A 14,458-nucleotide genomic window follows, 5' to 3' on the forward strand; every position below is an offset into this window, starting at 1 on the left:
GCAGTTCTAATCTCCAGGGGGAGTTGATTCCAGAGGGCTGGGGCCACCACAGAGAAGGCTCTTCCCCTGGGTCCCGCCAGATGACATTGTTTAGTTGATGGGACCCGACTCTGTGGGACCTTATTGGTCACTGGGATTTGTGCAGCAGAAGACGGTCCTGAAGATATTCTACTGGCACATGAGCCATTGCCCTAGCTCAGCTCCAATGTACATATGTGTGCTGGCCAGTTGATTTTTGCTCAAACAGAGGCTCCGGGAGGGCGTTTTTGGCTTCCAAAGAGCCTCTAGAGGGATGGGGGAGGTCGTTTTTACCTTCCTTCGACTCCAGGGAAGCCTTTGGAGCTTGGGGAGGATGATCGCCTGGGCCACCAGAAGTTGGGAAACTGTACGTTTCCAGCCTCCAGAGGGCCCCCAGAGGGTGTGGAAAGCTGTTTTCACCTTCCTTAGGCATTGAATTATGGGTGTGGGCATTGAATTATGGGTGTGGGACATGCGTGCATCTCTTTCGACACCCGAGGGAAAAAAAGTTCACCATCACTGATGTAAGATCTCCTGCTTGAGCAGGGTATTGGACTAGATGACCTACAAGGTCCCTTTCAATTCTAAGAAATAAATTAAAAAAATAAAGTCTGGTATCTCTGTATCTAAGGAGCTTATTTTGGGGAGACATAAATTTCTAGTGTGTTCCTTCTCATTGATCACACAGATAATTCAGTTATCATCTCACCACTGGGCAGCCCTTATGCTTAGAAAAGGGTATATTTTTCTTTCTGTTGCTCAATCTTCCACTGAATTTCAATTGAAGAATGCAGCTGGGTCCTCTTATGAGATAACAAAAATGGCAGTAAAATTGTCACAAGCTGCTGCAGGGGACTGTTCAATAATGGTCTATCTTGTTATAGGGGATACTTTTAAAATAGATTTGGAAATGATTGCCAATATCTTGGAACTGAAGAAAAGAAAACAAGACAAAATAAAACAAAGGAGGAATTGGGGTATGGCATGGCATTCATTAAATGTAGCTTGCAGGCAAGTGCAAACTATAATACTACTGGCTCATGATTCAGTGCATTGTTGAACCTTCTGGATGGCTGATTTAAGAGTGTCTACATCTGTTGAGAAGATCTAAAGCACATTAATTATATGGATTCTTCATGTGCAAAGAACAATTTTCATCTTATATTCCAGTGAAGTAAAAAATTTAATTCTTTGTTTCTAGCTGTGAATTTTGGGCTATGGTCACTACTTTTGGCCCTCCAACTTTCAATAGCACATGCATGCACATATGTACACGTGTGCGTGCACCCACCCACGCACACACACACATACACACAAACATTATTACTTCACTGAGAAATTTGGGGTAATTTTAGATCTGTATAGGGAAAAATGATTCCATTTCAATGTTTAATCTAATAAAGATGCTACGGATATTTGCATATAAGATTTCAGACAAGACATAAAACAAATACTATGAGCTCTCTGTCTTTCTCTCATTTATAACAGCATAAAACAAAACAGATTTCTATTTTGCTCTTAGCCATTATTCCTTTGCTAGTGGTATTTGCAACTAGATGAGCTCAAACTTCTCTCTCTGTTCCTTTCACCTATGTGATGGATAAGCAGCAGAAGAAAAGATGGAAGCAATGAATCAAGGTTTGAATTGTTTTCAACTGGTAAATCACTCTAAAATAAAGCCTTTTTTTTTTTAGTTTTCTGAAACTTCCTGTTTCTGGCCAAGTTTACTTTCTTAAGCACATAGCCTAGACTTCTGTCTAAAATAAATGCTTCTACTTATATGCTCCAGATGGGCTATGAGCCAGAACGCTAAATTGTGCTCGCCGCCACGGCTCATAGGTTCTTGCGTGACCAGCTCGATTTTGCTGCTCCACCTGTGGAGATAGCAAAATCGTTCCCCTGTTTCAGTGTGGTTTTACCTGCAGCTCTGCACGCGATTTTGCTACCTCCACAGGTGCAGCAGCAAAATTGCACTGGTCCCGCAAGAACTTACGAGCCGCGGCGGCGAGCAGAATTTAGCATTTCGGATCGTAGCCCATCGCTGGCTCCATACCTAATTTCCACTTAGAAATATAAAACAACTAATTATACCTGCTGTGTCTAGTGAAGCTTAGTATTTCCAATTTAAAACTTTACTCCCCCCCTATAGAGATCATCTCACAGATTTATCTCACAGTTTCTCCTTTCTTCGTTGGGTCTTATCCTAAGACGCCTTGATCCTGATTTGTCTAATTTAGAGTCTTTCCCTGGGCAATTCCTAGAAATAGACATCAAAGTTTTTACAGCCAATGCTGACTATATTCATCTTAGTTTGTCAACCATTGCACTTCTATCTCTCTCTCTTTCCCCAAAGTTTCATTTTTCTTGCCACAAGTCATTTTTTAAAGATTTTGCCTGTGCTTAGCAACCCACACCTTTCTCCTCTGAGAAAAACCTTTGCTGTGGGAAATTAAGCTTCCTCCTACTCACAGCTTTTACTTATCAGTTAACCAGAACAGCATGTCTTTTGGGATTTCTGGGTAGCTTCATGGCAGGATGCTAAACAGCCATGGGCTACAGCAGATTGTCAAAGATGATACAAACTACTTAAGACTTAATGTGAACTCTGCAATAATAAAGGCGCTGCACCTAAGTGACTTGAAAGAAAACCAACATTTGTTTATAAATATACATGTTAACAACTTTCATCCACCTCCACTATTCTTTGAAGTACATATCATGGAAAGTACATTGCCTTCCAGATATACTGAAGAAGTACAAAAAATATTGAAGACTGTCAGTGAAAAATAAGGTACTTTAAAAATAAATCACAGAAGCAGATCATTTAAAATGTCATAGAAGAATTGGGATCCCCATCCCCCAAGCTTTGAAGAGCCATATAAGAGGTTTATGTGGAAGAAACTTCAGTTAAAGAGACATCCTAGCCAAGTTTTCTTTTAATTGAACTAAATGGTTGTTTTAATGTATTATTAATTGAATTCATATTATTGTTCTGTTCTTGTATATGCTGTGAGCTGCCCTGAGTCCTCGGAGAGGGGCGGCCTACAAATCCAAATCCAAATCCAAATCCAAATCCAAATAAATAAATAAAGTAAGTAAGTAAGTAAGTAAGTAAGTAAGTAAGTAAGTAAGTAAGTAAGTAAGTAAGTAAGTAAGTAAGTGACAGACTATGTATTTGTCAACCAGGTCGCATAGTAGGGATTTCATCTCTAGATCAAAAAGGCGCCAGAAGATGGGAAAGGGACCAGAGAAAGTAGTTTGCAATTAGAAGAGATGACCCTGGACTGGATGGCCAATTTTCTAATTTAAGACAATCTTATTCTGCCTGGTTGAGTTTTATTTTGTTTTGGGAGTAGCTTAAATGCCATTTTTCAGTTCTGTTACCAATTGTAAGACAAAAAAAAGCTCAAATGTATGTATCCATGTGGTTTCAGAATAGTCAGTCCTTAACAACTATGTACATTTTATTGTTTAAAACAATTGATTCTATTCTATTGTAGAAACTGGTGAGATACAAGACTGTTTTCTACAGCTAATGTGTATTAGGTTAATTTTTCTTCAGTAATCAATTACATAATAAATAGTCTTTCACATTGCATCAAAATATTGTAAATTTTCTCCTCTCCCCTAAATTGTACAGCCAATTTGCCTTTGGTATTTGAACAAACTTAATACTATGGCTATTCCAAGAGATCAAAATACTGATAATAGAAAACAATGACTTTTTAAACTATTGTGTGTTAGGAGTTATCTCACAGACATGTCTCATTGAGAAAGCAAATTTAATTTGATCAAATGTACCAAAAAGGAGCAAACACACACTGCACTTGAAATAAAATTCCAATTGTTATGTTACATTGTGCTTGTTATGTTATATTGTCCTGTTATTTAACAATTCAAGGCAGTGAACATATCTAATACTCCTTTCTCCCATTTTCCCATTATAACAATGCTCTGAAGTGAGTTGGACTGAGAGAAAGCGGCTGGTACATTGTTACCCAGCTGGCAAAATTAGTTTAAATTCCAGCAAACAAAGCAAAGGATATTCTGGAAAGTGTTTAGAGACAGGAACAGGCTGTTTGACTGGTTGGCTTTAGCCACTGTTTGTAATAAGCAATAATTAGAGATAATCACACAATACTTGTGTTTGAGAAAGAAGTTGTGTTTGAGAAAGAAGAATAAAATAAAAATAAAAATCCAGGCATGTTGTTGGTAAAGAAAGTGATTTGTTTCTATTAGGACTCAAATGGCCAAATATCCCAACCCTATCAATATACTGTAGATGTCATGGTTCCAAATAGCATCCAAAATTGAATCAGAGTCCAAGGCACTGCATTTCTCAAAGTTCTAATTTATTAACAGGACCATATTGGCACATCTGTGAGAATACCAAAGGGTCATTCCGTATCAAGTGGACCAGTGGTTCCCACCTTACCATCTCAGATTTTGATGGAATTTGGCACATAGTTTCTTTATGATATATAAAACTATGCTGTGCAAAATTTTAGTTCAAAAGACTAAAAATTGGGAGTTCTAGGAGACCTCAAATAAAGGGTTGCAAAATGCTGAGTTGGCAAAAATGACATTTTGGGCCAACTTCCAGAAGCTGTAAACGCGGCAGTTTCAGTAGTATGTTGAAGATATTTGGAGAACCTGCACACCTTGTAAGGCTTTATAAACTGGCAAACCCCCATGTACCTAGTCCTCTTACTTTTACATGGTTCAGGCTCAAACTTTGTAAAAAAACCCCTCAAAAATGAATTTACAACAATCTTCAGGCTGCTGTAGTTTCAAAACTACTTGGCCTTTCAGGTTGATTTTTGGCAGGTGTACTAAGTACACAGCTGCAATGAGGATTTCCAATTTGCAGCACTTTCCTTCAAGTTGTTGAAAAAATATAAGAGTTAAGGTGGTACAATGGGTTTTTGCCAAATTTTGGCTATGTTTGATTATGTGTTTTATCCTGTGGGACAGCTTCAAATCTCTTCAATTTAGCACCATTAGAAAGAACAGATTCTCCTCTTTAAGAGTATATTGTTTTAATTTAATTTCCTTCATGTACTTTCCAGTAGTGGGTTCTAAACCCATTGCTACCAGTTCGTGTTTGCGTGCAGAATCATCCTGGTGGGTGGGTGGAGCCTCCTGCTGCTGCCACCAGTGTGCAGAACCAGGCCAAACTAGGAGCAAATCACCATCAATAGAAATCCAATTTGGAAGAAGTTATTTAAGATTGCACCACAGTTCTACAGTGACTGTGAGAAATAGCCTTTTTGGTGATTACTGCTTATCTAACTTAACCTCACCTCATCCCAACTTAACAAACATATACTGGAAAAAAAACAATAAAAAGTTTCAGTTTAACTTGTAGAAATAACTAGATTAGAATTCTCAGAACCCCAATCAAGGTTTATCTGTAGAGCATTCAATATTGGCTTGATGTTCAAAGAGATCTCATTCATATTTAGTATATTACTTACAAAGAATTATATTGTCAGATATGTGCTCCCTTATTGGCCTATTAGCTAACTGAGAAACTTTACAGCAGTCTCTGCAAAATTTGACACTCTTCACAGGTGTGCACTTCAATCCCAAGAATTCCAATGCTGATTGGAAAATTCTGATAGGCAATGTATGTGCTTGGAAGGTGTTCTATTTACAAAAGACTAATACCCTGCTTATATTCCCAAATAGAGAAAAATACCTTAAGGGTTAAAGGGAGATTTATTTATTTAGGCTATCCAAAATGATTCAAAATAGCACATTCCAGAGTGTTTTCTCATGTGAGACTCAGGATCTCCAAGAGGAATTTGTTGTTAATAATCTATATTTTGTAGATTTTTCCTAACGTTTCCCAAGCTGTTTGGAAGTGAGGCATTTTTAGGCTTTTCAGCTTTCCTTGTTAGGAAAGTTCACATTATTTATTATTTTTCATCTGAAAGACAAACATACATGGAATTTAAATGTTACAGTATTTAAACATTTACTTATTTTTAAAAATTACTTAATTATATATTACATATTATGTGTAATTCCATTACTTAATACATATTGTTTGGCAAATAATGAATACATTTAATAAACAAATGAACAAAACTTTACCCTTAGATTATCCACTTTTGACCTCTCTCGGTTCCTAAGAGGTCAGTAAGGGGCATGCATAAGTGCACTAGAGTGCCTTCCGTCCCCTGTCCCAATGTTTGTCTTTTACTAGTATCATGTATATAAATATTATTTCTTTGTATACCACCAATACGTATGTGACAAAACAAATAAATAAAATAAAATAAATAAACAATTAAATAGAGTGACCTACTCAAATTCAGATAGATATTGCTAAAAATATTACTTTCTAGAACAATCAAATCAACTTGTACAAATGAAAATTTGAAGGTTTTTTTTTTCAGAAGGGGATATTTATTTATTTATTTTATTTATTAGATTTGTATGCCGCCCCTCTCCATAGACAATATTGTTATTTCATCATGGTGGCCTATTGGTGAAGATGCTCGTCCCCCACTTGGAAGGTTGAGAGTTCAACCCTAGGTAGCAGCAGATGTTTCTCTCCTAGAGTGCAAGGAAAAATATCTGCTGTGAACTCCAACATGGCATCAGGAAAGGCATCCGGCTAGTTAAACACTCAGCTCCATCCAGTTGCTCTGACTCTATCCCAAGTTAAAGAATTACATAGTCGTAAAAAGTAAGATCTTATTGGCATTTCATCATGAAATGCACTGAATATGAGCATCCACTGGAACAAAAATATTAGAAAAGATTGGATCATATTTAACAAGTATATAGTGAAAATATGTCTACTAAATTTTGCAGACTCTGCATGAACTGGGGTGAGATTTTTTGGGTAATCATTCTATTAAATTTCTGTATCAAGGAACATTTCTGCTTAATTCATCTACTTCCATTAGAAATCTCTTTTTGAGTCGTAATGTTGCTCATGATTATACTGAATTGACATGATTTCTTAAAGCTTTTAACTAGAGCTTCTACTTTCTTTATTTGCTGCAACCACTCAGGCCATCTTTTCACTGTGCATATGTATTCTTTTGCTTTTATGCCTTTGCTGGAAAGGCACACGGAAAGGAGATGTAAAAAGAGAAGGTTTCAAAAAGGAGCAGATGCTGCTCAATCAAGAGGCATTTCAAAGAAAGAGAAAAGATGATAGGAGATAAAAGATCTTCTAAAGATAAACATCAATAACTGTCAGGCTCACAGGTTTTTATATTATGCAATTCTGTTTGCATCTCCACAGCACATGGCATATATTTTTGCTGAATTTATTTTTCTATATGCCATTCTTTCAGTGCCCTACTATTCTCTCCTTGCCCTGAATGGACTGTCAATCATACATTACCTTCAGCTTATTTGTTTTATAATGTGCATTGCACAATGGTGTGTTTTGAGCAAATAATGTTTAATTGGTTATCCATATAATTGTTTTTTTATGAATTCTTTTAATTATCATAGAGACATAATAATAATGATAATAATAATAATAACAACAACAACAACAACAACAACAACAACAACAACTACAATTTACCAGTGGCAAAGAACTGGTGGGATCATAAGCACGAAAAAGTGGTTGAAAATGAGCAAGCAAAACTACTGTGGGACTTCCGACTTCAGACTGACCGAATTCTGAAGCATAACACACCAGACATTGTGGTCGTGGAGAAAAAGAAAGTATGGATGATCGACATCGCAATCCCAGGAGACAGCAGAATTGAGGAGAAGCAGCTAGAGAAATTAGTGAAATACGAAGATCTAAAAATCAAGCTGCAACGACTCTGGCATAAGCCAGTGAAAGTGGTCCCAGTGGTACTTGGCACGCTGGGCGCAGTACCAAAGGATCTCAGCGGACATTTGAAAACCCTTGGAATTGACAAAATCTCCATCTGTCAATTGCAAAAGGCCGCTTTACTGGGATCGGCAAACATAATTTGCCACTACATCACGCAGTCCTAGGTGCTTGGGAAGTGCCCGACTGGTGATGAAATATGAAATCCAGCATAGTGATCTTGTTTGCTGTGTTGTACTGATAATAATAATAACAATAATAATAATAATAATAATAATAATAATAATAATAATAATAATAGCAGAAAAAACTATTGCTGCCAACCTGCCTTCCATTGAGGATCTGTATACTGCACGAGTAAAAAAGAGAGCGGGGAAAATATTTACTGACCACTTGCATCCTGGACACAAACTGTTTCAACTCCTACCCTCAAAACGTCACTACAGAGCACTGTACACCATGATAACTAGACACAAGAACAGTTTTTTTCCTGAACGCCATCACTCTTCTAAAATAATAATTCCCTCAACACTGTCAGACTTTTTACTAAATCTGCACTTCTATTTCTACTAGTTTTTCTCATCATTCCTAGCATCCTTTTCATCCCACTTAGGACTGTATGACTGTAACTTGTGGCTTGCATCCTAAGATTTTTATTAATGTTGTTTGTTTCTTCATTGCTTATTTGACCCCTATGACAATCATTAAGTGTTGTACCACATGATTTTTGACAAATGTATCTTTTCTCTTATGTACACTGAGAGCATATGCACCAAGACAAATTCCTTGTGTGTCCAATCACACTTGGCCAATAAAATTCTATTCTATTCTTCTATTCTATTCTATCATACTTGTTGCCAGTGAATAATCATATTAATTGGAAGTCTGGTGGAATAAAGGGAAAAATATAATTATGCAGAAAACCAAGTTCCTGAATACCATAACCGAGGAATGAAGGACCTTGCTCAAACTTTAAGAAGAATTTGACTGGGAGCAGAAGATTTGAGACAGATGATTTTTCCTTGACTTGTCTTTATCTTCATTGTTGTGTTCCCAGTCAAGAAATCTGAGAGAAAGCAAATGAAAGGGTGTGCATGATATATCTGTTTGTGAAGAAGCTTCTTCAATGGAAAGTGAAATGTTTTCAGAGGGGAAAACCCCCCCCAAAAGTTCAATTGCTTTTGGAAAAAAACACATTTGGTATAATCATGACTTGGATGATTGCAACTCTCCATAAATATTTAAACGTCTGCTGTTATTCATCTTGGTTTTAGGTTGTGATGCCTTAAATACTGAATACATGTGAATACTTTTCTTCCTAGAAAAATACATTCATGACACTGAATATCTTAAAATATATACTGGTAGTTAAAATTCAGGTCAGCAACTTGCTTGTCATGCCAATTTAAACATTATACATTGTCCTTAAACAGCCAACACAATGCAATATCACAAACTATTTTTGAGATGGTTGGTAAGGAAGATATACTTTATTAAATAGAACCCTGTTTCAAAGATTGCTATTTATTATGCCCAGTTTGTAATTTTAGTTGTATATTTTCTATGCACTTACTATTCTCAAAAATAAGTTAAATCCTATTTTTACCATTGTAAATCTTAGATACAACCTTAAATACACAGTTAAGTATAATTGTGCTCATTTTTAGTGTTTATGTTTTTCTTCATTTTAGAACACCCGTATCATTCTCTCATAACACATTCCCTCCTGCTTATTTTCTAATGTCTTTTTTCTGTTATTCTCTTACTTGATGTCTGGCTGATAATGGGTATAATTTTGAGTATCCAGCACCAAAAACCTGCCAGCAACCCATTTTTTGTTTCAAGCATTTTATTATGGAAAGCATGAAAGCCCAGCCCTGAGTGATATGCAAACAAAGTCAGTGCTAACTGCAGCCTCTCTTACACATCTTAAAGTCTCTTGCCCATGCCTATCCCACACCCTTGAGTTCTGGACACTGCAAACAGCCTAAAATCTTCAGCCGCTAGACTAACCTTAGTTGCTGGCCTGTTCTCCACAGAGCAGCTGATCGGCGCTTTGCTTCCCAGCCAATCAGGTCCGATGCCCAGCTGCTTCTCAACATGCAGAGCAGTGTCACAGCCTACGCCTGGTGCCCCATGCCCACCTTTTCATTGGCCAATCCATTTGTCACTTCCCAGTTTATTAGCATGGCAATTGTGTTGGGCCCAGGCACACCTCTGAAGCTTCCCCTTCTTGATTGGCAACCCTGCTAGTTCAGGGTTTGGCAATAATCACATTACTAGTTTGGATAGTAATATTTTTCCAGATTAAACTCAAAGTGACCAAAGAATATAATGAGATAGAGTGCATTCGATCTAGAGTGCATTAAGAGCAATAGTGGCATAGTAGTTAGAATGCAATATTGCAGGCAATTGAGCCCAACCAGCTCAAGTTGATTCATCCTTCCATTCTTCCGAAACTCGTAAAATGAGATCCAGATTGTTGAGGGAAATATATTGACATTTGTAAATGACTTAGAGAGTGCTGTAAAGCTCTATGGAGTGATATATAAATCTAAATGCTATTGCTATTCTGTGCATTCTGTCACAGAAATACAATGTCCAGAAAGGAAAATAATCTATCTTTCTTGAAATTTATGCAATACATTATTTATGAACATATGATAGTCTTTGTACTATTCTCTGGTCACTTCCAACATTGAAACGATTGATGACTGCAGAATATGGTTTTATCCCTTGACATGATGTAGTCAATCTCATTTGTGTATGCAGGTGGACTCTTTTCTGTCCATTTTCTGCTAGCCTTTTTATTGTGAAATGACTTCATGATGTAAAGTTCCAGTCCTTTAGCAAAATCTACTAATCTGTCACCTATTATTTCAGTCACCACTTCCATATGGGCCAGTCACTTTTTATCCAGTTATTGTTCTTCTAATGTGAAGATAGATTGTCAAAAAGACAACCTAACACTACACCTGGAGAGAAAAGTTTTTGATCAGTGTGTGCTACTCTTTCTAACATATGCCAATAAAACATGAATACTAACCTCACAATCAATACAAAAGCTACTAGTGGATCAAAAAGCCATGGAATGATATGTTTGGCATTAGAAGATGAGATACAACTATCTGCATATGAATTAGAGAACAAATGAAAGTATACATTATTATCATCAATAGAGTAAAAGCGTTGAAATAAAAATGGACTGGTCACATAGCAAGAACTGATGGCACGTAAATCAAGGCAATCATAGACTAGATTCTACTTGATAAAAACCAGTCCACAAAAGAGACATAAAACAAGATGGATCAATAACATCATCAAGTACTGCAGGCTCAATTGGCAAAGCAAAGCTCAGTACCATATTAATTGGAAATACAGTACATATGCAAGAGCTCTTCATCCTGCAGTGGATAGGCTAAAATGATGACAATGAATGATGATACTTTGTGAATTTTGTCCATGTCAAAATGTTTATTGTGATTTTAAAATGAAATGTCCTGCAAATTCTAAAAAATAAGTCAAAACTGACTTGCAAGAAAAATCAACATTTGAAGAGTCAAGAAATTAGAGATTGTTAGAATTTAATACCAATAAAAAGAATATATTTGAAAAAGAATATATTGAAAATCCATTAAAAACAGCATTAATTTGGTTTATCCTAAAGTCCCACATCTTTGCTTTCAGCAAAATATTTTTTTCCTATTTTACAGCCTAGAAGCAGAAAGTAAAAATAATTGTTCTATAATTTCATCGCAGTATGAATAAATTGTAATAGGCCATAGAGAAAATTTCCTTGGTGTCAATTATATAAATGCCTTCAATGTCATTATACTATCAAAGTACTCAATACAACATTCTAAGACATTAAGAAGCAGGGTATTAAATGTTGTTCAACTTGTTTGATAAAATAAAGGATTGGACCATTAACCTTTCCAATGTCATTGCTACTATTAAGTTCAGCTAAATGAGTGACCAAGGTAACAGTTAAGAGCACATTTCCACCAAAGAATGCATTAACATATTACTGACTACTAATAACGGCAAAGAAAGAAGATTCTGTCATGGAATGAAATGAATATAGAATGAATAAAAAATATGCATTAGAAATAAATGAAATTTTAAAAAAAATTGGCAAATCTGGTATATGCCAGATGTCAAATATTTTCATTCCATATTTAAATTCCCTTTTGCTTAATTATAATATTAAAAATGATTAATAATTAATATTAATATTCATAATATTCATTTATGCATTAGACTGATCTTAAATCTTATTATTTAAAGGCTATCCAACACAGAATGAACTGTCAGTGTAATTATTTTTCTTTTTAAAATAGAAGGTTAAGATATTATTTGATCTTAACAGGAGTACATTACTTTATATTGTAAGTTATGTAGAAGATGAAGGAAATTTTTTTTCGTTTTGGACCCAGATAAAAGACACTCTCCAGAACAAAAAAAGAATTGCAGGATATGCATAACAATTAGTTAAAACAATTATAATCTAAATAATTACAACAGAACTATCTGGTTTTCATTTCCTATTTGCCTTTTTACTGGAGGAAGTCAAATGAAGAAATTCTCTAATAACAGGGTGAAGCTTAGATATATTGATAGGTTCCCCCCCCCTTACTGCCTCTCAGATCAAAATTGACTAATTACTTACAGTTATTTTTCATCATGTGATGCTACATAAACGTCCTTTTCCCTTCCACTAATATTTTTAATGAAAAATACAGGCCAATTTTATGTGTCAGGTATGAACATTGCAGTTGGAGACATTGCAGTATTTGAGACAATATATTAAGAAGATAGGATTTGAATAACTGTAACCAGTAATTCTTGCATTGGATACCAAGAATTATTGTATTACACGAATCTCTAGAACTAGAGCTACCAGGAGAAACAATTCAGTCCTGGGAGAAATATACTGTATATGCTATCAGCACCACGGACAGCATAACGTCTAGTTTATCATTTTCCTTAAAAGAAAATTATAATAGGTTTAAAGATTGTGTCCTCAGATAACTCCAACTCAAAAGGTTTTTTCCCTATTGCCTCGCATGTTGTAGATAATTGTAAATATGATTCCTATAAATCAGAGAACAGGGAAACTCCAGAAAGTTCATGATTGGGAATGTGTGTTGTCCAACACCCTTCATAGTCATGAGTACCAGTATTTCTATCCTGAAAACTTTGCATGGGGCAAGAATTTTTTTTAAAAAACCACCTGGATTATTATTATTTTTAAAAGTTGAAGATAATTGCAGAAGATCTGCTTTTTTCTAGAGTTTATTTTAAAAGTGTCATTAACAACTTGAATGCCTTAATTTAAAAATGCTAGTTCTTTTCAAAGAGGCTATGTGAACTCAGGTAAAACCTGAGGTGTCTGTCATGGTTAAAGGTTAAATACTAAGAGTACTTTATAATTAACTAATCACAATTACCATCTCACTTTAATTTTACCCCAAATATTGATTCATTATGACTATCCTATATTATTTTAGCATGAGTTGTCAGCAATAATTTAGATTTAAAATGTTTCCTTATACCACAATCTGAAAAAATCAATTAATAGTGAATATCTTCCACTAGAATAGACACAGAAGCCAATATATGGTATTACCTTTTTTCGGCCAGACAGAATTTGTGTTATTAATAGATGTGCGTAAGCTCTACATAACTACTCCCCACCAGGGGAGGGAGGGGGGTGTTTCAAAGGAAAGAAAGAGTACAGTATATCATGTACAAGGAAATGCACTGTGAGATTTTCCACAGAAATGAAACTTTATTGTGCTTTGTAGTTGTTATTTCTATATTAAAATGAAGGGGAAAATTAAAACCATTGGGAAGTTGATTGGGATATTTATTTATTTGTTTGTTTGTTTGTTTGTTTATTATTTATTGGATTTGTATGCCGCCCCTCTCCGGAGACTTGGGACGGCTAACAGCGACAATAAAACAGTGTACAATAGTAATTTGGTATTAGAAATGATTAAAAATCCATTAATATAAAAACCAAACATACATACATACATATCATGCATAGAATTGTAAAGGCCTAGGGGGAAAGAGGATCTCAATTCCCCCATGCCTGGCGGCAGAGGTGGGTTTTAAGTTGTTTACAAAAGGCAAGGAGGGTGGGGGCAGTTCTAATCTCTGGGGGAAGTTGGTTCCAGAGGGCTGGGGCCGCCACAGAGAAGGTGCTGATTTATTGTACAGTGTTCCCTCGATTTTCGCGGGTTCGAACTTCGCGAAATGTCTATACCATGGTTTTTCAAAAATATTAATTAAAAAATACTTTGCGGTTTTTCCCCCTATACCACGGTTTTTCTGGCCCGATGACATCATACGTCATCGCCAAACTTTCGTCCACCTTTAATAAATATTTTTTTAAATAAACTTTAATAAATAAACATGGTGAGTAATAATCTAAATGGTTGCTAAGGGAATGGGAAATGGTAATTTAGGGGTTTAAAGTGTTAAGGGAAGGCTTGTGACACTGTTCATAGCCAAAAATAGGGTATTTACTTCTGCATCTCTACTTCGCGGAAATTCGACTTTCGTGGGCGGCCTCGGAACGCATCCCCTGCAAAAATCGAGGGAACACTGTATATCAATTTC

The sequence above is a fragment of the Erythrolamprus reginae genome, chromosome 3 (assembly GCF_031021105.1).
Source record: "Erythrolamprus reginae isolate rEryReg1 chromosome 3, rEryReg1.hap1, whole genome shotgun sequence".
Lineage (NCBI taxonomy): Eukaryota > Metazoa > Chordata > Lepidosauria > Squamata > Dipsadidae > Erythrolamprus > Erythrolamprus reginae.